Source organism: Peromyscus eremicus, chromosome 20 (genome assembly GCF_949786415.1).
Source record: "Peromyscus eremicus chromosome 20, PerEre_H2_v1, whole genome shotgun sequence".
NCBI lineage: Eukaryota > Metazoa > Chordata > Mammalia > Rodentia > Cricetidae > Peromyscus > Peromyscus eremicus.
Window position 1 is genome coordinate 21,388,476 of NC_081436.1, and position 25,167 is coordinate 21,413,642.

General features: G+C 46.5%; 2 protein-coding genes across 4 annotated transcripts in view; one reads left to right on the forward strand and one right to left on the reverse strand.

The window, feature by feature from the left end:
- Window positions 1-9,959, reverse strand: part of Zc3h7b (zinc finger CCCH-type containing 7B) — a 53,072-nt gene extending 43,113 nt beyond the window's left edge. The window contains exon 1 of the mRNA XM_059247943.1: window positions 9,687-9,959. The gene's annotated coding sequence lies outside the window, so the exon portion shown is untranslated. The remainder of the gene's footprint in view (window positions 1-9,686) is intronic.
- Window positions 1-25,167, forward strand: part of Rangap1 (Ran GTPase activating protein 1) — a 187,870-nt gene that overhangs the window by 137,100 nt on the left and 25,603 nt on the right. The gene's annotated exons all lie outside the window — the stretch shown is intronic.

Here is a 25,167-nt window from a genome sequence, read left to right on the forward strand (position 1 = left end):
ACATACCGTGTGTGTGTGTGTGTGTGTGTGTGTGTGTGTGTGTGTGTGTGTGTGCTGCCAGTGTGCCTGTGGCTAGAACGGAGAATGAGGAATGAAAGGTAAGACTCTGAATGTCCCGCCCTGCTCTGTGTCCCTCCACCTGTGGCGGGGCAGGGCATTGTGGGATAGAGCAAGAGAATAGCTGCTCCAGGGCAACTTCTGAAAACCCCAGGAGGGTTGGTCACAGCCTGGACTGTCACTGTGGGGCTCACAGGCAGTGAATGGTTCCTGGCTGACACTGGTACTTGAGAAACTGAAGCTGGCGGGAGGATTCAGCTGTTGATCTCAGAGAACTGGGTACCCTGATGTCCCTTTCAGAGCCACAGTTTAGGCACAAGAGCCTCAGAGTGACAGCCTCCACTTTCTTCTGAAAATCAGGGACACATCCTCTTTTGAAGGACTGCCATAAAATTATTGACTGGGGCACAAGCATGATACTGTTAGTGATAAGACATCAGACCCTGTTGTAAATAAATTAATAATTGACTAACTAAATGTTGATGATAGAAAAATGTTATTTGTCCAGACAGATAAGAAATGAAATAGCCCCGGGCAGGTGTGGTGGCTCATACTGCCCTGGAGAGGCTGAAGCAGGAGGAGAACCAAGAATCTGAGGCCAACCTGGGCTACACAGTAAGGCCAGGCTAGCCTGGGCAATACAGTATATGATCCTGCCTTTAAGAAAAAATAAATAAAATAAAGAAAAGAATTTGGCTGGGGATTGGAGATATAATCCAGTGGCAGAATCCTCCTTGCATGTGTGAGGTTCTGGGGTCCATCCCTGGACACCTCCCCAAATAAAAGAGACTAAGTAATCAGATGGCGTCTTGTATGTGGCAGTTAAAGACTTCAGACTTGCCGGGCGGTGGTGGCGCACGCCTTTAATCCCAGCACTCGGGAGGCAGAGCCAGGCGGATCTCTGTGAGTTCGAGGCCAGCCTGGACTACCAAGTGAGTCCCAGGAAAGGCGCAAAGCTACACAGAGAAACCCTGTCTTGAAAAACCAAAAAAAAAAAAAAAAGACTTCAGACTTTAGGCTCTCAAAGGGTGTGATGCACACATCTGTAAACTCAGCTCTTGACTTGCTCACCAGAAAGTTCCAGGGATCCTTCTGTCTCCTGTTTCCCATGGGTGCACCACTGTGCCCAGCTTTTTAGATGTGTGTGTGTGTGTGTAAGCACGTGTGCATGCGCACATGCACACTTGTCTGGTGTCCTTGTCTATCACTCTTTGCTTCTTTGAGGCGGGGTCTCTCTCTAAATCTGGGCCCAAAAGCCGGGTAGTGCTGGCGCATGCCTTTAATCCCAGTACTTGGGATGCAGAGACAGGTGAATCTCTGTGAGTTCGAGGCCAGCCTGGTCTACAGAGCGAGTTTCAGGACAGGCTCCAAAGCTACACAGAGAAACTCTGTCTCGAAAAACAAAAAACAAACAAAAAATAACCCGGGCTTGAATTTTCTTGGCTAAGCTGGATTCTAGGAAGTGCCAGTGATCCTCCTGTCTCCACCCTCCTGGGATCTGGGGTTATAGGAGTTTGCAGGGACACCAGTTTGTTACACGGGTGCTGGGATCCGAACTCCTCAGGATTGTGCAACAAGCGCTCTTAACCAGCCCTCTCCAGCCACTGCACCAGCTTCTTTACCATGGGTGCTGATCCTCATGCTTGTACAGCACACACCCAACTAACTGAGCCATCTCCCCAGCACGGGAGAGATGGAGGCAGGAGAATTAGGAATTCCGGTCTATCCTCGGCTACACAGTGAGTCTGAGACCAGCCTGGTTCACACAGGACCCTACAAAACACTTTGGGTTCTGGAGTCCTATGGGCTTGCCTCTGACCCCTGCTCTAAGACAGCTATCTTAGGGCTGTAGGGGTGTTCCTTGTCTCTCTGGGCCTCAGGATACTCATCTGCAAAGGGGTGCTGGCAATAATCACTGTTTGGCTTCGGGGAGTGGTAAGTGGATCTGATAGCAAAGGCCACAGGATGCGCCAAGCACTGGGTAAATCCGTGGTAGCGGCGGCCCCTTTATTTCCATCTCAACTTCCGACACAAGGCTCAGGAATTGTTCCTGAAGAAGCCACCTAGATGGTTCGGAAGAGAAGATGGGCTCCGAAGACAGAGATGGTGTCTTCCATCCCCGGGGTGTTCTCAGCTTGCTGGGGAAGCAGTGCTAACACACGCCTGCGGAAGCCATCAGGATGCCTGCACAGGAACAGACTCGCCAGGGAAATAAACAAGGTAGGCAAGAGCTGTGTGGCCCGTGCTGACAGAGGAGAGAAAATGAACCTCTTTGCTATGGACCATTAAATACGGTGAAAAGAGCTGGTTTCTGTGCTGGCTCCTGGAGCTGACGCAGAGGTCTCCAGCGGCAGGCTAAGCTAGCCTTCCTCAGCAGACCCCCACCTCCTGTTGGTCTGCGCTGCTGGCCTCACCAGCTTCTCCACTCACCCTGTATGTTTCCTTACAGGAGACAGGCTGCACTTCCTTTGCAGCACCCGCCCCACCCCACCCCACCCTTTTTTTTTTTTTTAACAGAGTTATCTAAACTCTGCATTTGACCTCTCTTCTATCAGTAAAATGGGGATAATCATGTTAAATACCTATAGGAAGATGTGGGGGATTAAATAAACTCATCAGCTGGGTTTGGCCATAGTGGAATTACTGGGTGGAATTGCTAAATTAGTAAAAGTTTGTTGTTGTTGTTGTTGTTGTTGTTGTTGTTGTTGTTGTATTTTATTTTTCAGAGCTGAGGATCGAACCCAGGGCCTTGCGCTTGCTAGGCAAGTGCTCTACCACTGAGCTAAATCCCCAACCCCAGTAAAAGTTTTTAAAGTCCCCCTAGATCCGTTTTTTGTTTTGTTTTAAGATTTGTTTTACTTGGGGGCTGGAGAGAGAGCTCATCGGTGAGGAGAGCTGGCTGCTCTTCCACAGAACCTGAGTTCGATTCCCAGCACCCACACGGCAGCTCACAACCATCTGTAACTCCAGTTCTTGGGGACCTGATGTCCTTCCAGAGACACGCATGCAGGCAAAACACCAATACATGTTCATATAAATAAACAAATAAACATTTAAAAGACTAATTTTATTTTTAATTATGTGTGTATCTGTGTGAAGGTCGTGTATATGAGAGCAGATTCCTGTGGAGGACAGAAGAGGGCATTGGATCCTGGAGCTAGAGTAACAGGGAGTTGTAAGTCACCTGACATGGGCGCTGGGATTTGAACTCAGATCCTCTGGGAGCAGTATATACTCTTGACCACTTAGCCATCCCTCCAGCTCCACTTTTTTTTTTTTTTTTTTTTTTAAAAACAGTCTCCCTCTGTAGACCAGGGTAAAATCTGCCTGCTTTTGACTCCAAAATTGCCGGGATTAAAGGTGCTTGCTGGTACCTTTTCTCTATTTTCTTTTTCTTTCTTTCTTTCTTTTTTTTTTTTTTTTTCCCCGAGATAGGGTTTCTCTGTGTAGCTTTGCGCCTTTCCTGGAACTTGCTCTGTTGACCAGGCTGGCCTCAAACTCACAGAGATCCGCCCACCTCTGCCTCCCGAGTGCTGGGATTACAGGTGTGTGCCACCAACACCCAGCTTCTCTATTTTCTTTAAAGTTTCATTTTAAATTATGTATATATGTGTCTGTCCGTGTGGGGGTATGTGCACCTGAGTGCTGGTGCCCATGGATCTCCTGGAACTCAGGTTACACGGGGTTGTGAGCCACCCAACATGGGTGGTGGGAACCCAACTTGGGTCCTTTAGAAGGGCAGCAAATGCTCTAACAACTGAGCCATCTCTCCAGCCCTGACCTCCTAGTGTCTTTCATTTAACTCTCCTGGATTACTATCAAACACCTCAAACCTCAGGACTCATCAGAACACGTTGTGCTTGCCTGCGATCCCAGCACTTGAGAGCCCGGGGCATAAGGTCAACGCAAACCTGACGCCAACTTGATCTCTAGAGCCAATGCCAGAGCTACTTAGTGAGACCCTGTCTCAAAATTCACGAAAGGACAATGGTAATCATAATAAAATAAATTTAAACGTTTAGAAGAGGGCTGGAGAGATGCCTCGGAGGTCAAGAGCACTGGCTGCTCTTCCAGACGTCCTGAGTTCAATTCCCAGCACCCACATGGTGGCTCACAACCATCTGTAACGAGATCTAGTCCCCTCTTCTGGCCTGCAGGCATACATTCAGGCACAACATTGTATACATAATAAATAAATAAATCTTAAAAAAAAAAAAAAAAGTTTAGAAGAAAAGAAAACAAACATTCTCAGGGCTCATTCCAGAAACGGAAACTCCAGGGCACAGACTCCGGGGGCTGACAGCGGCGGACTTCAGCTGGAACTCACAGCTGCCCCTACACTCTGGCCGTACCTGGTGACTTATTCCTCAGGCTTTTTCTGTCCCTGTTCCTGGCCATCTCTGTCTCTGCTCGGAATGGCCTCTCTCTGGCCTTTCTCATCCTATCTTTCAAGCATTCACAACAGAAATTCTTCTAGGAAGACCTTCCACCCCAGGCGAAACAAGCCTGCCTCCTCCACACCGGGGTGTGATTCAATTTGACGACATAATGGCTGAGTGTGTCCTCCTGGCACGTCCACCGGGACTGAATCAGAGCCAGTTCCTGTCCACGGGAGCTCAGGTTAATGGTCCATATCTGTCTTGTGCCCAGGCTCCCCGCTCTTCCAGGGTGGTAAGCCAGGCCCCTAGGAGCCCCTAAAGACTGGAATTACTCCCATTTCCACACTCAGGACTATGCTGTCTCTACAGCCCTGCCTTTTCTGTGGGGTGTGAGAACTCAGATACTTCAGCAGAACTCTGGCCTGAAGGAGCCTGCTAACCTTTCCTGGTGAACCCTTATGGCTACGGCATTTGCCAATTCCTACTTCCCTGGTCTTCGCACTTGTCTCCATGATGACGGAGAATACAATGGACAGGAACACACTAAAGAGTCACAATGGCTTGGGTTCAAATACAGTAAGGTAACTTTGGGGTGGCCACACAAATCTTGAGTCCCCCAATTTCTTCAGCAAAATTCAGACACAAGTACTGACCCTTCACGAACTACAATTAGAGAAAATTAAGTTTAAAAAACAATAATTTTTTTTTTTTTTTTTTTTTTTTTGGTTTTTCGAGACAGGGTTTCTCTGTGTAGCTTTGCGCCTTTCCTGGAACTCACTTGGTAGCCCGGGCTGGCCTCGAACTCACAGAGATCCGCCTGGCTCTGCCTCCCGAGTGCTGGGATTAAAGGCGTGCGCCACCACCGCCCGGCTACAATAATGTTTAAAAAAAAAAAAAAAAAAAAAAAAAAAAAAAACAAACCCAGACAGCAGTGATGCATGCCTTTAATCCCAGCACTCGGGAGCCAGAGGCAGGCGGATCTCCGTGAGTTCGAGGCCAGCCTGGTCTACGAGTTCCAGGACACCCAGGGCTACACAGAGAAACCCTGTCTCTAAAAACCAAAACAAAAAAAAAGTTAAAGAAATTTAAAAAAAAAAGATACCCTACATCGGCCTCCCAGTACAGAAATAATAGAAGTTAACTGGGGATTTCCTTCCTTGACCGAGCATCCACCTTCTCCAGGAAGCCTTCCTATGCATTTCCAGGTTGCTACCTTGTCTTCTCTCAGTGTGCTGATGCCAGAGTTCTGTTCTTTCTTTCTAAGTTCTCAGTTTCTATTTTTTTTGGTTTTGTTTTTCGTGACAGGGTTTCTCTGTGTATCCCTGGCTGTCCTAGAATTCTCCTAGAACTGGCACTGTTGACCAGGCTGTCCTTAAACTCACAAGAGATCCCCCCCCACCCTCCCCCGCCTCCCGAGCTCTGGGATTACAGGCGTGGGTGCTACCACCGCCCAGCCTCAGTTTCATTTTTAAAAGACTGTGTGTGAACATGTATGCACACAGGATGCCCACACCTGTGAGCAAGCATAGACTCCAGAAGAGAGTGCCAAGGGTCCTCCTCTATCACTCTCCACCTATTCCTTTGAAGCAGGGTCTCTCCCTGAACCTGGCACTCATATATAGGCTAGGCTCTTAACCATTCCAGCCCATTTTCTTACTGAATTTTCTCTTTCTTTCTATTTCCAGCCAGTCTACAAGGAGCTCAGTCCCAGACCTGCCTCACAGTAGCTTACTGGAGGTGCTTTTAACTTGCTAGGTTGCACAGAACTCTGGGAAAGGATGAATATCTGGAGGCAGAGACCTACTGAGGAGTCCTAGCTCTCCTCTGTAAATTTCTAGCAAAACACCCAATTCTCCAAGCCTCAGATTCGTCATCTGGAAAAGACGCATTGAAATGTCTACCCCAGGACAGGCAAGATGGTTCAGTGGGTAAAGAGGCTTGCCACCAAGTCTGACAACCTGAGTTTGACACCTAGTACTCACACAAACTGTCTTCTGATTGCCATACACACACCACGACACATGCACACCCTCTCCCAGGAAGTAAATGGGTATACAATTTTTATTTTTTAAATTTTATGTGTGTGGGTGTTTTGCTTTCATATCTATTTGTGTATCATGTGTGTGCCTGATACCTTCAGAGGCCAGAAGAGGGTCTGGTTTAGATGCCCTGAAACTGGAGTTAAGGACTGTTGTGAGTCGCTGGGAATCAAACCTCAGTCCTCTGGAAGAACAACAGTGCTCTTAATCACTGAGCCAGCTCTCTCCCAGCCTGACATAGTTTTTAAAAAGTAAAGAAAAGAAAAGTCTGGGGTTGGGGATTTAGCTCAGTGGTAGAGTGCTCGCCTAGCAAGCACAAGGCCCTGGGTTCGGTCCTCAACTCTGGAAAAAAAAAAAGAAAGAAAGAAAGAAAAGTCTACCTGATGTAATTGCTAGGAAGGACAGATGAGCCCACATACGTGAAAGTCCTGTTGTTATAAACTAAAGAAAAAACACTACACATATACACATACTTTTCTCTTTCTTTCTTTTTTCCTTTTTAGTTTTGGTTTTGGTTTCTTTGAGACAGTTTCTCTGTATAGCCCTGGCTGTCCTGGAACTAGCTCTATAGATCAGGCTGGCCTTAAACTCAGAGATTTATCTGCCTGCCTCTGCCTCCCAAGTGTTGGGTTTAAAGGCATGCATTACCACTGCCTGGCTATGAATTTGTTTTGTTTTGTTTTGTTTTGTTTTGTTTTTGTTTTTTGGAGAAAGGGTTTCTCTGTGTAGTTTTGGTGCCTATCCTGGATCTTGCTCTGTAGACCAGGCTGGCCTCGAACTCACAGAGATCCTCATGTCTCTGCCTCCTGAGCGCTGGGATTAAAGGCGTGCACCACCACTGCCCGGCTTAAGATTTTATTTTTTAATTATGTGTGTATATGTACACATGAACACAAGTGTGGGTAGAGGCAGAAGAGGGTGTCAGATCCTTTGGAGCTGGAGTTACATACATGCAGTCGTGAGCTGCATGACATGGGTGCTGGGAACTCAACTCAGGTCCTCTGCAAGAGCACTTAACCACTGAGCCACCTCAATAGCCACCATCACCCCTCTTTTTCTTTAAGACAAGGTCTCAAGTCGGGCATGGCTAAAGAGAGAGAGAGAGAGAGAGAGAGAGAGAGAGAGAGAGAGAGAGAAGAGACAAGGTCTCACTACGTAGCCCAACTTGGCCTGTAAGTCATAATTCTCTTGCCTCCAACTCCTGAATGCTGGGAGGTATGTATCAGAAATCCCGGTGTTTGTATGCACACATGCATGCACATACACACAGACACACACGTACAAAATGTTATAAACGGACTACTACTTCAAGGGTCTCGAACCTACCAATGATTGCACTGTCTCATACCTAAGAATCAAGAGATGAGCTCATCCTATCAAACTGGCCTCCAAAAGAATTCAACAAGCCACATTTCAAGCAGTCGTCTAGGTTGGTTATAGCTCACAGTAACCATTAAACACACATTATGGCAACCTAGGAATCACAATGCCCCGCTCTCATCCTCAGATTTCCTCCCTCCTGAAAATGGAGATTCCACGTTAGATAACTAGTTAGGAATCCTAGCTGGAAATTTCCAGCAAGATACCCAGTTCTCTAAGCCCTCAGGTTCCTTGGATGGAAAAATGTCTACCAGGCATAACTGCCATGAAGGGCAGATGAACCCACATACGCCCAGCTCAGGACACACACACACACACACACACACACACACACACACACACACACACACCATCTAGAACCTGTTTCACCCAGATTTGGACCCGGCCATCATTTCTAGCTTGCAGGAGACTTCTATGGGAAAAAAGAACTGCGAAGACATCAGGGAGGGTACGGTTGTATCTGTGGTGGGGGAAGTCTGGTAGTAGAAGGGAAAGATTCTGCTGGAATTTCATGTCCAACATAGTTGCTAAATGTACTATAATTATCGCATTTGTGTAAAAATTCAAGGATCTGCATTCTGCTATTTTCATCAAACTGGATGAAATGCAGGCACTCGGGAAAAATGGCAAGAAGTTGGGGGTTCTGATTCTTGTGCCCAAACACCAAAGTCCTGGCTAACAACTGAAAAACAGAATCCCCCACCACTTTGCTGTGGGTCCCCAACACCCCCGGACTTGAAGTCTCTGCCCTCCAGGCCCCAATCTTCCGTATCCATGTCTTGTTGGCACCTCAGCCATCCTGTTCTGTCAAGAAGGAACTCTTTCTACAGGATTCCCACTCCTGGGGCATGGGGGGATGGGGCTTTGTCTCTGTGCAGGACCTCCCCCCACCCCCAACCCAGGCACTTTACAAACACCTGAACCTGAGGGGTTCTAAGCGGGAAAGAAAAAGAGTTATGGGTGGCAGAGGGGACCTTCTGCCCGCTGAAGGCAGTGAGGGGTGTGGGGGGTGGAGGAAAGTGGGCTCTGCTTCTTCAGGGTCCCAGACCTGCCAGGGCGCCCCTCAGTCGCCAGAGTCCCGGCACCCTGCAGTCCTCATGAATTCCCTGCCTGGTAACTGCCCACCCCGGAGGCCTCTGAGGCCAGTGACGGATGCCACGACCGGAAATGCCCTCCTGCTCAGCCGACCCAGACCGCGCCCCCCTTTCCTGCCGCCCCCTCCCCCAGGGCTAGGCCCGCAGGCCCTGGATCCCCGGACTCGCGTGGCCGCTGTAACCGACTGGGGCGACCCATCAGCCGGCCATTGTCCCTGGCCCTCGCCGCGGCCCCTCCACCTCTAGGCATTGCGGAACCAAAGCGAATACAAAAGGAAAGGGGGAATCCCCACTGCCAGCCTCGGACCACCCCCTTGCAGTGGGATTCGCAAAGCATCCGTGCACCTCCAAAGCTCCAGACCCAGGGGAGACTGCTCCCCACCACCACGACAGAAGAAAATCCCAAAGCATCCCCTGGGGGCTGCAGTGGGGACCCAATCTCCCAGGCGGCAGGTGCCCGGCCACACAATAACTTTGAAACTTTGGGGTAGGGGTACGGGGATCTGCAGAGAGATCCCCCCAAAAAATAGTTCATGGTAATGGGGGTGCTATTGCTTTATTCTTGCAAAGCCGCCTTTCCAGGTGGCCGGGCCCCGACTTCCCGCGCCTCCTCCGCGCGCGGCCCTGCCCTGCCCTACCCGGGCGCCCCAGCCTCGCGCGCCCCAACCCTGCGCGCCACCGGGGACGCGGTGGCTCGGCCTCTGCCCCGCGGGGCTCCGCCGCGCCAAAGCACTCACCTCGGCCGGGCTGCGCTCCCCGCGGGCCTGCGCCGAGCCCGATAAATGGTATGCTATGACTAGAGGTATGATTACGTTATTATTATTAGTAATAATAAGAGTAAATGCTATTTAATTACGGGCGGCCGCATCCTGCTCCCGGCGCCGCCGCCCGGGCAGCTCGGTCCATGTGGCTCCGGAGCGCTTTACTTTCATTTCCAGCCCCCTCGGCCGGCCGCTCGCGGCAGCACCCGCTGGAGGCTCCGTCTCCCTGCAGCTCTCCCTCCTCGGGTCCTAGAGAGCGCAGCTCCTCCTCGCCTAGTGGCGCCCGGGGTGGGCGGCGCGGGCTGCGCACCTGGGGGGGAAGGGGTGGGGAGTCGGGAAGCCCCCCTTCCCCGTGGACGGTTCATGCCTGGAATTCACCTTGATTTTCTTTTAAAAATGCCCTTCCTTTTCCGGGCTTTTCTTCTGACAGTTCTGCATTTCTGGGCGGATGCTGGACCAACCCAGAGCCTCTGTGTGTCCCCCCACCACCCCCCAATCCGAGGGAAAAGCCACACTCGGCTTTCCAGGTGCTTCTCCAAGCCCGCGGTGGTGGTGTGCCCTTTTCGTTGGTAAGGAGGACTCAGTCAGTCTCATTTGACTGCGGTTTCATGTATGAAAAGTTAAAGGGAAAAAAAAAAATCAAGGACACTTGTTTAAGAAAGCGAGACTAATTTTATTCAAGGAAGAGCCATCATGGTGGGTTTAGGGACCGTTGTAGTGGGTGAATTCAACATGAACAACTAGGAATTCATAGGTAAGGAGCAAAGCAGGATCAGCAGACATAAATCTAAGAAGTTAGGCAAGATGTAATTTTGGCTAGCCCCACCTAACAGGACTCATTTTAAATATTTTTAAATTCAAGTTTTTTGGTTTTTTTGATTTTGTATGTATGGGTGTTTGGGCTGCAGGTAGGTGTATGTACCATGCGTGTCCCTGGTGGCTGACAGAGGCCAGAAGAGGGCGTCGGATCTCCTGAAACTGGAGTTAGAGAAGGCTGTGTGCAGACAACTGTGTGGGTGCTGGGAATCTAAGATGGGTCCCCCGCAAGGGCAGCCAGTGCTCTTAACTACTGAGCTGTCCCCTCTTAGAAATTGGTCAGTTACTGGAACGTCACCTTGAGGAATAGTAGAAGCTGAGGACCCTGAGAGATAGATATTCATGGTATTCAGAGATGAGAGGTAGAAATCTAGAAATCCCTAATCTAGTTTATCAGGATTCTTGCTAAAATTTAGACAGTTGGCCCAGACATGGTGGCACATGCCTTTAATCCCAGCACTCAAAGAAGCAGAGGCAGGCCGGATCCCTGCGAGTTTGAGGCCAGCCTGATCTTAGCAAGTTCCAAGATAGTCAGGACTACGTAAAGAGATGCTATCTCAAAAAATAATGATAATTTTTTTTTTTTTTTTTTTTTTTTTTTTTTTTTTGGTTTTTCGAGACAGGGTTTCTCTGTGTAGCTTTGCGCCTCTCCTGGAACTCACTTGGTAGCCCAGGCTGGCCTCGAACTCACAGAGATCCGCCTGGCTCTGCCTCCCGAGTGCTGGGATTAAAGGCGTGCGCCACCACCGCCCGGCTGATAATGTTTTTTTAGTAAAATAAAATTCAGACAATTCAGAGATAAATACAGAAGCCAAAAGTCCAGGCCTTGTTGAAAAGTTCAGGGAAGCCTAAGTAGAATTCTTTTTTTTTTTTTTTTTTTTTTTTAATTTATTTAGTATCCAATGTTCTGCCTGCATGTATGTCTGTTTGCAGGCCAGAAGAGGGCACCAGATCTCATTACAGATGGTTGTGAGCCACCATGTGGTTGCTGGGAATTGAACTCAGGACCTCTGGAAGAACAGTCACTGATCTTAATCTCTGAGCCATCTCTCCAGCCCCTAAGTAGAATTCTATCATAGAAAGTCTCTTTGTTGGGGATCTTTCTAGAAGGGACTTAAAGTTGCCAAGAGGACCGAGGTAAAGGAGAGTTTAACCAAACAGATCTTGTGTTTGTGTATCCGTGGTCCTGCCTCAGAACTGGTAATAGACAGGCTGGATTTGAGTCCAGATTTTTTTTTTTTTTTTTTCAGAGCTGAGGACTGAACCTAGGGGCCTTGCACTTGCTAGGCAAGCGCTCTACCACTGAGCTAAATCCCCAACCCCGAGTCCAGATCTTTTGATTCCAGATCGTATTTCTCCTGCACAGTGAGCACCTGGCCTGTTGATTCCTGAAGGACCCGCCCCCAGTAAGAGGCCGCTCTTTTTCCTCCTCTTCATTTTCTGCGCACGCAGGTGGATGCATATTTAATTTATTGCGGATCAGCCGTGAGCCTGGCAGACTTCATCTTTACGAACATTATCTCTTTAACAAACACTTGCACCAGACATACCCTTGGGAACTACAGCTATAACAGGGAGACGGATTTTAAACGTTGAAATACGCTATGGCAGGTGCCCAAGACGGACAAGAATCTAGGGCTGTGTCTTCTTCTTATTCAATTCAGAAAAGAATCCCGGAACGTGGGTTTTAGCACGCCCGTCTCATAGATGGATAACTGAAGCTCAGAGGTTAAGCTGTCTGAGGGGGCAGCTCTGACTCCAGACTTTGGGTATCATGTACGACCTCTGGTAGTTTCTAATAACTGTCTTTTTGGGGCAAATTGGAAAGGGAACAAATGCTCATATGCTTTCCTTTTTCTTTTCTTTCCTTTTGTTTTCTTTTTGAGACGGGGTTCCCTCTATGTAGTCCTGGCTGTCCTGGAACTTGCTTTATAGACCAGGCTGGCTTTCAACTCACAGAGATCCGCCAGTCTCTGCCTCCTGAGTGCTGGGATTAACCGTGTGCCACCATGCCCTGCCTGCTCCTGCGCTTTAAAAGATCTTCAGCTCTTCTCTGTGTGGTTGCCTTCTCCCTCCTCACTACCTTGAGATTAGCAAGCAAAAAAACCAGACTCTGGGATGAAGAGGAGGGGCAATCTCAGAAACAAAGGCATAGTCCAGTGGCTCTCAGATGTCACCGATGTTTATGTGAAAACAAGCCCTGAGTCACTTGGGATAGACTGAAGATTATGGGCTCAAACCAGTGACCATCTTGAGCCTGGCAACTCGAGTGTGTGCGTGGGAGGTGGGGGATTCTGGGTAACGTGATGAGACTCACCTGGCTAACCTGCCATTTGTTGACTATCTGACCTCCAGCAATCTTCCAGTATCTACTTCATATCTAGGATCAATATTTAAAAAACGGAACCAGCCAGGCGGTGTGGCCGACACCTGTGATGGAGGCAGGAAGCAAGGGAATCGGGCGTGTAAGACCAGCTTCAGCTAGCCCAAATTCTAGCCCACAGTAAAGACTGAACAGTGTCAGCTCCAAAACCTCCTGTGCAATTTACACTGAAGGATCCCTGCCAGCTTACCACCTCAGGCACCATTGTTAATACCGCTCTCATTTCAGGGATAAGGATACTGAAGCCAGTTGGATTACCACATCCTGCCTCAGATGAATTAGCTGGCAAGAGGCCTGAAGATTCTGCCATCCCAAGCTACTGGTGAAATACCAGATATCCTTCCAAGAGGAGTGTCTGTCCATTGAGGGAGATTTGGCTGGGTGCGAGCTTCTAAAGTTTTCAATAAGACATCAGTTTCTTAGACTGGACTGCCAGATACACCCCTCCCCCAGAGGTGGGGTGCTTTGAAGAAGAGTGCCAAGAATCTCACACCAGTAGATTGTTTTCTGAGGAGTCCTTATGTTCAGCTGTGAGCCTGTGTGTCCTCACGTCAAAGCCGAAGTAACATAATAACCACTACCTATTTATCCTGAGCAAAGCCATGCGTATATGGAGTCTCATCATTTTAAAAGCCCTGTGAGGTAGGGGTTGTTTTTACCCACTTTCTGGTGAGCAATAGACACAAGCAGTTAATGCCCAGATCAAGGTCACACACATCTAAGGAGGAGGCAGGGGCATGATCCAGTTTCAGACTTGTTACCCATCCTATAAGCCATGACCACTGTACCATGATGGGGACATCTCAATTCTGGATCTCTCACTCATTACTCTCCAGGACTTGAGTGAGCCGCTAGAGGTGGGAATCCAAGGCTCATGCTCTCGACCTTGAGGAACTGACAAGTATATCGTTCATGTAGTTTTTCAGTGAGCACCTCTGTGCCAGGCTTACACTCTGTTATCCCCTCGGAGAGCCTGAGCACATGGCATCCTTAGTTGAAGCTGTGTTCACGGTTGTTTACTCATTCAACAAGCATTCATTACCAGATGCTCACAGCTCTAGCACAGTCCCAGGTCGTCGCCCTTCCACTAAAGATCTTAACTTGGTGACACTTAGGGAAGGATCAGGATCTGTTCACAAAGCTAGCCTTCAGTTCCTTCTTCCTCCTCTGTAAACCGGGTGTGTGGTGGACTGAGTGTGTCCATACATTGAAACCTCAATGTAATGTAGTAGGAGGTGAGACCTTTGGGCGATAACCAGGCCATGTGGGTGGAGTGAGTTCTCATGAACAGGATTAGTGCCCTCATAAGAAAAGACACCAGAGATTGCAGGTGAGGGTGCATCTGGGAGTGGTCATCTCTAAACTAGGAAAAGGGCTGTCTGTACACCAAAGCCTGACCCTGTGGCACCTGATCCTGGCCTTTCAACATTCCAGATCTGAATAAATGCTTTATGTCACTAAAGTCCTCCACCCGATGGTACTTGTTAATACAACCTATGGTACTTGTTAATACAACTTGAGTTAACATGGGGGGGGGGAGGCATAAGATAATACATAGTATTAACATCATGCATGGCTTAGCAATAGGGACACATTTTGAGAAACACATTGTTAGGTGATTTTTATCATCGTGCAAACATTATAGAGTGTACTTACACAAACCTAGACGACAGAGCCTACAGCATACAGAGACTACACGGTATATGCTGTCTCGTATGTTGTTCGTTGTTACTGGATTATGGTGACTGTTCTTTTCCTATAGGGCCTATGATGACTAATTTTTGTGAGGGGGGGGGCAGGGTCACACTATATAATCTTGGCTAGCCTTGAACTCATAGAGACCTAAGTGCTGCAATTAAAGGCAATGACCCAGCTCGATTATTACTTTTATATATATATATATATATATATATATATATATATATATATATATATATGGATTAAAAAACAGAACAAAACAGGGCCTTATGCATGTGAGTCATACATTATCACTGAACTGTACTCTCAGTCTCTGTGAAGGTGAATTTTATGTGTAACATGAACGGGCTGTAGAGTGCCCAGACAGTTAAAAAAAAATAATGTCAACCATCATTCTGGGCATTTCTGTGAGCATGTTTTCTAGATGAGGTTAGCATTTCATTTGACAGCCTGAGGAAAGCAAATTGCCCTGTGTAAGGGAGAGGGGCCCCAGCCAATCAGTGGGAGGTGTAAACAGGACATCAAGGCCTCCTCTGTGTCTTCAAGCTGGGACACTGGATTTTGTTTTCTTCCTTGGTCTCCAGGTGAAACATTACCTCTTCCTACTCACTACACCACAATGATGGCATCAACTTTCTTGAGTCTCCAACTTGCTAAATGCAAATCTTAGGACTTGTCACAGGGTTGGGTACAGAGCTTAATGTAGAGTATTTACAAGGTCCTGGACTTGATCCCCATCAGAGCATCCAGGATATAGTGGGGGATTGTCAGTCTCCATACTCATGTGAACCAATCCCTTACAAACAAATCTATCCATCCATCCATTCAGTTAGTTCTGTTTCACTGGAGAATCCTTATGCAGGGCCACTGCAAGGATAGGTAAAGCAGGGCTGGAGAGGTGGCTCAGAGGTTAAGAGCACTGGCTCGCCGGGCGGTGGTGGCGCACGCCTTTAATCCCAGCACTCGGGAGGCAGAGCCAGGTGGATCTCTGTGAGTTCGAGGCCAGCCCAAGTGAGTTCCAGGAAAAGGCGCAAAGCTACACAGAGAAACCCTGTCTCGGAAAAACCAAAAAAAAAAAAAAAAAAAAAAAAAAAAAAAGAGCACTGGCTCTTCTACCAGAGGTCCTGAGTTCAATTCTCAGCAACCACATGGTGGTTCACAACCATCTATAATGAGTATAATGAGATCTGGTGCCCTCTTCTGGCATACAGACATACATGCAGACAGAACACTATATGTAATAAATAAATAAATTGTAAATAAAATAAAAATAAAAACACAAAAAAAAGATTCAGATTTTTTTTTTTTAAAAAAAGGATAGGTAAAGCATTATGTCTGTGTAATTGCTAATTTAAATTTTTTTTAAAAAATGGAACCCGGCGTAGTGGTGCACATCTGTAGCCCTAGTGCTAAGGAGGCAGAGGCCCACAGCTCACTGTGAGTTCCAGGCCAACCAGTCTTCATATGGAACTCCAGGCCAGCCAGAGTTCTATGGTGAGTGTGGTGGTTTGAATGAGATGGCCCTCACAGTCTCGTTTGAATAGTTGGTCTCCTATTGGTGGTGGGGCTGTGCTATGTGGGGAGGTTTGGGAGGCGTGGCCTTGCTGAAGGAGGTATGTCACTGGGGGGAGGCTGGGAGAGTTTAAGGACTCCCACCACTTCTAATTTACTCTCCCTCTTTCATGTTTGGGGTTCAAGATGTGAGCTGCCAGCAGTCAGTTCAGACCGCCATGCCCTTTGCTTGCTAATGGGCTTTCCTGCCATGACAGACTCATATCCCTCTTAGACTGTAAGCACAATAAGCCCAAATAAAGGGTTTTTCTTTAAGTTTCCTTGGGCATGGTGATTTATCACAACAGAAAAGCAGTTAGTACACAAGTTGATACTAGAAAGTCGGCTATTAGCTGGGCCATGGTGGTGCACACTGTTAATCCCTGCACTTGGGAGGCAGAGGCAGGTGGATCTCTGTGAGTTCAAAGCTACCCTGGTCTGCAGAGCGAGATCCAGGACAGGCTCCAAAGCCACACAGAGAAACCCTGTCTTAAAGCAAACAAACAAAGAAGTTGGCTATTGTTTTAAAGAACCTGATCATGCTGTTTCTTGGAGGAATGTGTAAGACTGTGGAACTTTGGACTAGGAAAGTGGTTGAACACTGTAAGCAGAACTTAGTGGGGTGCTGTAGTAGCCTGAAAGACTAGTGCTGAGAGCGAGGTGGACTGTGGAGGGCAGGCTCAGGAGATTTCAGAAGAGAAAAATACAACCCGCAGGGCTGGAGGCCATTCCTAGGATATTCTGGTTGCTTTTTGCCCTTGACCTAAGAATTTGCTTAAAAAGCAATGGACTCATTCTTTGGGCGGAGACAATTTCAAGACGACTTAATATTCAATCAGTAGCACATTTGGTTTTGTTGAGACAGAGTCTCATCCAGCTGGCCTGGAACTTGCTATGTAGTGGAGAGTGTTCTTAAACTCAAAGAGATCCTTCTGCCTCTGACTCCAGGACACCAGGATTAAAGGCAGGCACGAGCCACCATGCCTGGTGCATGGTTCTTATTGATGACTTGTTAGACAGGTCTACAATGAAAAATAACAAGCTGGGCAGAAAAAAATACAAAATATACCATTTAAAAAGGAAAGGAGCGGGGGAGGGGGGAGGGGGGCTAGAGAGATGGCTCAGGGGTTAAGAACACTGGCTGTTCTTCCAGAGGTCCTGAGTTCAATTCCCAGCAACCATATGGTGGCTCACAACCATCTGTAATGAGATCTGGTGCCCTCTTCTGGCCTGCAGGCGTACATGCAGACAGAACACTGTAGACATAATAAATAAACCATTAAAAAAAAAAAAGTTAAAATGTTAAAAAAAAAAAAAAAAGGGAGCATCATAGCTGGTGCTGAAAGGGATGAGATCAGCGTGGCTAAGGAGAGGCCTGGATGCCCTCAGGGTAAGACCTCCCTCTGCTAAGCTTCCAATTTGTGAAAGGAAAAGACCTGGGGTGGGAGTGCTCTTCTAAAGCAACTGCAAACGAACGCTGCTGTTAATGTAGTTCAAGGGGGTCTATCCTAAACTGTCAGCTGACCTTGGCAGCCCACAGTGTGCTGGGTTTAGAGCATGAAGGATGCAAGAGTGAAAGTGTAAATCTTCCTCTGTGGTTTCAAAGGGCCACTGAGGCCAGGCAGCATGCGACAGAGGAGTCTGTGCATGAAGGCCCTGAGAAGGCAGAAAGTCCTCAAAGGCCATTTGCTGCGGGATGATCCTGCTGTACGCTCTGAATATATACTACTCTCGTTGGTTAATAATAAAGTTGTTTGGCCTATAGCAAGGCAGATACATTTAGGCGGGACAATCAAACTGAGGACTGGGATGAAGAAGGGTGGAGTTGGGAGAGATTTGCGTGAGCAGCCCAAGAAGCAAGATGCCAGAGGATCAGTAAAGCCACAGACCACATGGCAACACATAGATTAATAGAAATGAGTTAATTTAAAAATAAGAACTAGTTAATAATAAGCCTGAGCTATTGGCCAAGCATTTTGTAATTAATATAAGCTTTTGTGTGTTTATTTGGGACTGAACAATGGGGCAGAAAAACTCTGCCTCTGTTTACAGTCATTAAATGAAGCTGTGAAAGTGAATGAAGCCTGGGTTGCATTGAAGACCCCAAGATGCTGCAGATACTAGAGCCACGGGACATCTGTCGAGAAGAGAAACACACAGGGAGCAGAACCATCCAAGAGAGGGAGTGTTGTATACTGCAGGCAGCAAAGCGGGAGGAGCAGAGCCCTCTAAGACCTGGAAGTGAGGTATCAGATGCTAGAGAGATGCCCCGGCAGTTTATAGCACTGGCTGCTTTTCCAGAGGACCCTGGTTCAATTCCCAGCACCCACATAGTGGCTCACAGCCATCATTAACTTCACTTCCAGGGAATCTGAATTCCTGTTCTGACCTCTGTTGGCAACAGGCATGCACATGGTACACATATAAATATTCAGGCAAAATATCCTTACACATAAAATAAATGAAATCTAAAAAAAAAAAAATTTGGAGAAAAATAAAAAAGCCCCAGACATCAAATGTGGAGCTATAATATTCAGAGTTCGCCTTGCTGCTCTTCGGTCACGCTTTGGTCCAGTTTTTCCTCACTCTGCTCCCTTTCCTCCTGAAATGGTAATGTATATCCTGCACCATTGTATGTTGGAAGTATGTGATTTGCTTTTTTATTTTACAAGGGGTTTCAATTAAGAGATTGTCTTGAGTCTCAAAGAAACTTTGGTCTTTTTTGGTTTTTGTTTTTGCTTTTGTTGTTGTTTTTTTTTTTTTTTTTTTTTTTGGTTTTTCGAGACAGGGTTTCTCTGTGTAGCTCTGGCTGTCCTGGAACTCACTCTGTAGACCAGGTTGGCCTCGAACTCACAGAGATCCGCCTGGCTCTGCCTCCCAAGTGCTAGGATTAAAGGCATGTGCCGCTACTTCCTGTCGAGACTACGGTGAAAGGCTATGGGGACTTTTGAAGTTGGACTAAATGCACTTTGCATTCTGAGATGGCCAGGAGATGTGGGGGCAGGGGCTGGAAAGTGGTCTTTGAATGAGAAGTGCCTCCGTAGTCTTGGGTCCTCTACTGGTGGTGCTGTTTGGAGCGGTTAAGAGGTGTGACTTTGAAGCATGACACTCGGAGTGTAGTGGGTAGCTGTTACCAGCTTTGACCTGAAGTATTACTCCCACTGAGTCTTCGGTAACTGTCATGCCTAGAAGACCAAGCCGAGAGAGGCACCCTCAAGACCTGAGATCCGGATGTGCCAACTCGCTTGGTTCCTGGACCCTGGACGCTGGAGGTAGACTGAGCAGGTTCTCCAGAGAACCTCTGGACCGCGCTTCACCTTTCCCAGACCCTGTAACCTATCCCTTCACTTGTAAGTTACCCCACAAAATAAACCTCCCTTTTAACTACATGGTGTGGCCTTAATATTTCAAGCAATATCTGGCGCTCACGTGGGGCAATTTCCAAAGGCCTGGGTGGCTCCCACCCTCAGCCTCCTCGGTGGCTGCCGTGGCACACTTTCCACACTTACCACACTTCCCCGTCTATTCTTTCCCGTAAAATCCCCCCCCCCCCCACACACACACACACTCCTGGGGACCAACTGTTTCTTCCCTTCCCTTGCTTCCTCCTCCCCCGCTGGCGGGCACCTGAACCCGCCTGCAGAGTTCTGTATAACCAGGGAGCACCACCATGGTTCCATTCCAGAAAAATGGAGCAGCTAAGTCCGGTATTGCTTCCCTTGCAGGCTTAGCCCCCAGACCAGCGGAAAACCGCTGTGAGTGAGGCGTTCCCCCCCTCCTCCCTGAGTGCGGCTCCCCGCCCTAGCCCACCGCACTGTCCCTGGAGGCACCCTGCGGAGGCGCTGAGAGGGGCTTGGAGCGGCCTGGAGCTCTCCACACCCTGAAGTTCCAGGGAGTCACAAAAAAACCTGCCTTCCACTGCCTCCTGCCTGTGCTCACCCCGCTCCTGCCATCAGCTGCCGCCAGCCAAGGCCTTCACCAGGACCTGCTTTGGAGCTATGCCAGCGCCTCCTGCTGGCTGAAAAGCGCTACTACACCCCCAAAACCACTAAAAGGAAGGTAAGATAGGCAAGCCAGCGTTCTATTTCAAATAAGTGTGCTTGATAATTTTACACCTTAAAACCGACTAACAAATTTTTGAGTAATTCTTGTAATATGGCCGACACCATTACCTCGCAAGAATTTTAAAACTTTTTTTGCATGTATGATGAATGACATTTTCCTGGAAATATATGACCTTCCTAAGGCGTATCTGGCCTGTACCATTTTTGGCATTTACCGTAATAATTCACACAGTGTTCAAATACTAGTTTAATAATAAGAACAAAGATGAGACGTTATTGGGGCTGATAAAGGCTTTAAAAGATAGCAATGAAGGCTTACGTAAAAAGATTCTTTCTCTGGAATCTGCTAACCAGGATTTAGAAAACAGGCTTCTTAGTTTGGAATCTGCTAACTTAATACAAGAACTTCAGTCCATTAATAATAAATGTATAGCCAAAATTGATTTTATTGATAATAAATATGAATATTTAATAGATAGAACAATAACTCTCCAGAGTGAAGTTGTAACTACTCAGACACTATATAAGAAAGATTATCATTAACTGATAAGGTCCACGAAATCAAGTGTTTCTGAAGAACATAAAAACTTGCATGATTCCATGAGAAATCTGTAATCCCTTGCAAGAGCAGAGGTTCACTCCCTAGAACAGACCCTTGGTGCTCGTCTGCAAGCCCTGAAAGAAACTCTCAGTAAACATGACAAGGGACCTAATAAGCAGAAGGACAAGACCATACAGGTTGTAACATCTCCAAATGGCTCTCATACAATGGCTTATCCTGTCATCATCCATGAGAAGCCAGCAGATGACACACACCCTGAGCCATATATGACATATACATTACAACCAATTTCAACAAGGGACTTTAAAAATATAAAGGAAGCGATAGTTACATATGGGATACACTCCACATGTTATCTTTTTGTTTGTTTGTTTGTTGTTTTTTGTTTTTCGAGACAGGGTTTCTCTGTGTAGCTTTGCACCTTTCCTGGATCTCGCTCTTTAGACCAGGCTGGCCTCGAACTCACCGAGATCCGCCTGGCTCTGCCTCCCGAGTGCTGGGATTAAAGGCGTGCGCCACCACCGCCCGGCTCTGTTTACGATAATTTGTATGTTGATACAAATACAGAACTATATTTGTTGTCATGCACATATATTTCTACTCTTATTTGAAATATTTGTATATTGATACAAATGTAAATTTATATCTGTCATACTGTATGTATGTTCTACCTCTGTTTAGGATATTTTGTATATTGATATATTTAGGATTATTGTCATATTGCATATTGCACTATACATTCCTACCTCTGTTATAAATATCTTGTGTATTGTCACAATTTTGAAGTCATTGTCCTTTACCATACATTTGCTTATAGACTGTTTACCTTGTTTACATGAAGCCTTAGTCCTTAGGTTATTTAGGTAGATAAGTCTTATAGATTTATAGTCACCTACGCTTGTCATCTCTATAGTTATGTTAGTTAGGTAATCCAGATTTACAGATACATAGGTCAGATGGACAGGTAATCTTCCAACACTTCATAGACCTAGAGAATATGGCATTTAAATAACTTAGAATTCTGTTGATGTGAGACACAATTGCTCCTGGCTGCACCAATTTGATCCCGAGAGAATGTTGGGCTTCTAAGACATTTCTATTTGGAAGTTTGTCTTCTTGGCACAAAATGGCCTACTGGGCAAAGAACTGCCCTTGCCTCGACGGCTGACAATACAAATGCAATGCTATCCTTTCTGGACAAGCGGGACACAACGAAAGCGACCACTGTACTCAGCCGAGACAGGGTAAGATGGTCTTTCAGAATTCCTGCTTCTGAAAATGGTCTGTCAGATACTTTAGGCCTGTAGCCAATTTGAATGCACCAACAATGCTGAGAAACATTAGGTGACTGTCCAGGCTGCCAGCTGTCTCTGTCTACTCTTTCAAGACTCCTGAAAGTTGCTTGCATCCATCTTCCATTTCTCAGGTATCATTATATTCCTTCTCAGGTCTTTGATGGGATTGAAGACTAGCAGTTATAGTTACAACTTAGTGTATATATATATATATATATATATATATATATATATATATATATAATATCTTAGATAAAACATATTAAGTATTAGATTTAGGTTCTTTAGGATAGGACACCTTTTGGAATGATCTTTGTAACATGCCATTTACCTATGCTCCAGACTTCTCTGGATTTTTGTATGTGTCTATTGTTTGATATTGTTTGTGTTGGTTGTAGTTCCATCTTATCTAGGTCATTATCCCTTATTACTCCTGGACAATATTTGATAATCATTCCTATTGTAAAAATCTTGCATTAGGTTAGAACCTTCTTATTTAGACAAAAGTGAGTGGCCGTTCCAGCTTTGACCTAGAAGTTCCAACCCCCATTGAGGCTTCGGTAACTGTCACGCCTAGAAGGCGGGAGATGAGACAGGACCCCTGAAGACTGAGATCCGGATGTGCTGGCTCGCTTGGTTCCTGGATCCTGGACGCTGGAGGTAGACCGAGCAGAGTTCTCCAGAGAACACCGCCGGACTGTGCTTCACCTTTCCCAGACCCTGTAACCTATCCCTTCACTTGTAAGTTACCCCACAAAATAAACCTCCCTTTTAACTACGTGGAGTGGCCTTAATATTTCAAGCAATATTGGAGTGTTAAAAACTCCTGTCATTTCTAGTTCACTCTCTGTTCTGTGAGCTTGTGGTTAAAGATGCGAGCTTTCAACATGCGATTCCTGAAGCTAGGCCTGTTTCTTGCTGCCACCCCCTCCCTGACATGACAGATTTGTCCCTCTAGAACTGTAAGCCCAAGTGAGCACTTTCTTCTACAAGTTGCCTTGGTATTTATTTATTTATTTATTTATTTACATTTTATTTTTTAATTTTTTTTATATTTATTTAAATCACAATTACCAAAAAGTAACTAATGCAGTGAGATCCTATCTCAAATAGATAGGCCAGGCATCATAGGGCATGTCGGTATAATTCCAGTACTTGAAAATGGGGACAGGAAGATCAGGAGTTCAAGGTCCCTTGAATTCAGAATCTCAACTGTGAGAATTATATTAAAAACAAAACTAAAGAAGGCCAGCCAGGTGGTGGTGACGACCCATGCCTTTAATCCCAGCACTTGGGACCAGGCAGAGGTCAGCCTGGTCTACAGAATGAGTTCCAGGACAGCCAGAGCTGTTACACAGAGAAACCCTGTCTTGAAAAACAAAAACAGAAACAGAAACCAACCAAACAAAAAGTTACCTTTTTTTAATGGTATATAGGTGTTTGGCTGGCAAGTATGTTTGTATACCACATGCATGCAATTCATACAGGGGCCAGAAGGCTTTAGGTGCCCTGGAACTGTAGTTACAGACTCCTGTGAGCCACCATGTGGGTTCTGGGAATTGAACCGGAGTCTTCTGAATGAGCCAGTGCTCTTACCTGCTGAGCCCTACTTCACACATTTTGAAAAACATTGTTTCAGAGTAAATTATAGGCCGGGTGGTGGTGGGGAAAGCCTTTAATCCCAGTACTTGGGAGGCAGAGCCAGGCGGATCTCTGTGAGTTAGAGGCCAGCCTGGTCCACAGAGTGAGCTCCAGGGCAGCCAGGACTAAACAGAGAAACCCTGCCTTGAAAAGGCAGGAAAAAAAAAAAAAAAAGAGTAAGTTCTAGACATCATGCTCCTTTATCTCTAATCATTTCAGCAGTTATCTCCAAGAAGAAAGACCGTCTTTGAAAACGTAGAGGAAAATACCTGGTCCCCCAATCTCTCCTTCAACAATCAGCACAAACTACTGTGATTCCATACAGTTTTTCCCCATACTCCCAGCATACAGTTATTTCTGCAGCAGATAATGGTTAGATGTCCTCTTAGGACGTTAGGAATAAGTGCTAGCAAGAGGATAATAAGACTGCTATTGTTATTTTATTTCACAATATCACATTAACCCACAGTACAATCAAAAAATTAAATTTAGTATTGATACTTGCACTTAGTATACAGACAAAGTGGAAGATAAAATCCAGGCCCAGGTATTTCACTTAATAAACATGTCTTTTTCTTATTTATTTATTTTTCAGTGCTGGGGATGAAACCAGGGCCTTGTGCATACACTTAAGGTTGAGTTATGAGTTATGCCTCCCAGAATAAACCATCTTCTGTCTGTCTGTCTGTCTGTCTGTTTGTCTCTCTCTCTTTCTCCGGAGTGTTGGGATTAAAGGCACGTGCCCCCACCGCCCGGCCTTCCATCCATCTCTTTTAATCAGTAACGTTCTTCAATTTGCATGGCACACAGAATTTTGGAACAGTACAGACCAATTAGTTTTCCGGAAGATGACCTTGGGTTTGTTTCTCCGTTTTGTTTTGTTTTTTTTTTCCCCATGATTTGATTAATTTTATGAATTTGAGGAATGGGCAGCGATGCCACATCCTCAGTGTTCCAGGTGTGATGCTGTGACTGTTGTGTTTGTTCTGTTGTTGATGTTAATATGGACCAGTGGTTAAGGTGATGCCTGCAGGTTTGTCTCTACTACAAAATGGCTATTTTTTCCAAACTACCTTGGAATCCTTGGAGTTTTCTTCAATTTTCAATTAAAAAAAAAATCCTTATTTTAGCAAGTGGATTCCTATTACAGCTGAAAACATCTAGCTGCACGCCTTTCACGTCATCGCCTTTGTCAATAAAGTTGCATGAATGAGAGCGCAAACTTTTACGGAAGGGGTGCGCCGCTTTGCCGCATGGTCTGCTGGGATTTGTAGTCTTCGGGTGCTCCCGTCCAACACGGCCCTACGTTATGCGTCAGAGAAGAAGCCAGAAGCCGAGAGGGCGGGCGGAAAGAGAGTTGGGAAGTCAGCGCGGTGCTTCATAGGAATTGTAGTTCGTGAGGCGAGTCCAGCCATAGCCGGCACGGAGGGCAGGACTTCCCTTCCCG